This window comes from Neomonachus schauinslandi, chromosome 1 (assembly GCF_002201575.2).
Source record: "Neomonachus schauinslandi chromosome 1, ASM220157v2, whole genome shotgun sequence".
In the NCBI taxonomy this organism is placed as follows: Eukaryota; Metazoa; Chordata; class Mammalia; order Carnivora; family Phocidae; genus Neomonachus; species Neomonachus schauinslandi.
In genome coordinates this window covers 36146527-36148100 of record NC_058403.1, presented here as the reverse complement: position 1 = coordinate 36148100, position 1574 = coordinate 36146527, and the positions used below count along the sequence as shown (strand labels likewise).

At 29.5% G+C, this 1574-nt stretch overlaps 1 pseudogene; it reads right to left on the bottom strand.

Moving 5' to 3' along the window:
* Positions 1 to 1061: 1061 nt before the first annotated feature.
* Positions 1062 to 1233, bottom strand: LOC123326900 (annotated as a pseudogene).
* Between the last annotated feature and the right edge of the window lie 341 nt (positions 1234 to 1574).

Below are 1574 nucleotides of genomic sequence, written 5' to 3'. Positions count from 1 at the left end.
CATGAATTTGCCAAATTCATTTTAAGAAACAAGTTACAGAAACTGACAAAAGAAAAGATGAAAAACATGAATAGCCTTCTATATGTATTTTAAAAATGAATTCTTAATTAAAAATCTTTAAACTCCAGGACCACTAAGTCTTACCAGTGTTTTCCACACATATTTAAAGAAGAAATACTATTTATTATCAAATTTTTTAAAGATTTTATTTATTTACTTGATAGAGAGACAGTGAGAGAGGGAACACATGCAGGGGGAGTAGGAGAGGGAGAAGCAGGCTTCCTGCTGAGCAGGGAGCCCGATGCAGGGCTCAATGTGTGGCTCCATGTGGGGCTCGATCCCAGGACCCTGGGATCATGACCTGAGCCAAAGGCAGATGCTTAACGACTGAGCCACCCAGGCGCCCCTATTACTAAATTTTTTTTGCCAACATTAATAGGAATAAAACAACTCCCTACTTGTTTTATGAGACCATCATACCCATAGCACCAGAATCAGATAAATACATTAGAAGAAAGGAGAATTACACATTTATATTCATATGTTCATATCTTCCATCATCATAAGACTTAAAAGTCACCAACAAAATAGAAATCAAGTGTAATGTGATGAAAAGACACTATGTCATGAAAAATTGGTTTATTCCAAAATGGAATTTTGGTTAAATATTTTTAAAAAAATAATTAGCTAAATATACGATAAATATCATATGATCATCACAATAGATACAAAAGTATTTGGCAAAGTTTGACATTAATTGATACAATCACGTTTGAAAGTGTAAGAATGAACAATTTCCCTTAAGTTTGGAACAAGATATACACTGACCACTTTTATGCAATAGATCTAGGTTCCTAACAAATGTAATAAAAAATAAAAGACATAAACAGTGGAAAGGTAGATGTAAAAATCTTTTCAGACCTTTAATAAATTTTTGTGTGTATGTATAATTTTAAAGGAATCTATAAAACATGAATAAAATATTTTAGTAACTAAATTTAGCATTGTCAGAATATATGACATAAATATGTAAAAGCAAATTGTGTTTTTATACATTAGCAATTTAAAAATTTGAAAACAATTTTTAAAACTAATTATACTAGCATCAAAAGTACTTTTAAGATAAGGATAAATGCAAAGAACGATACACAAGATTTCTATAATGAAGACAATTAGCAATAATCACGCCTCGGATAAACCTCATTGGCTATGATACTGCCACTGCGCAAAGCTTATGATTTTAATCTTTATAAAGACAGCTCTATTATTAACAGTGTATTATTTGAAAAGCAATGAACAAACTGAAATAAAATTTTACCTAATGGTTGAATCTAAAAAAATTAAATATAATTCCTGAAAAAATTTGAAGGTAATGGCTTATGTGTTGTGTATAGGAGGGTGAACAATTAAATATGTCTACATTTAGTAAGATCAGGAAAACACTAAGGATTCTAATTTTTCAAGTTACCAAATTTTTGATCAAAGAATATGAGAAAGAAATATAAGAATGACATTAATAAAAACAAACTAAAAGCAGCAAATATAAGGGAAATAAATTATGAATTAAATACCTA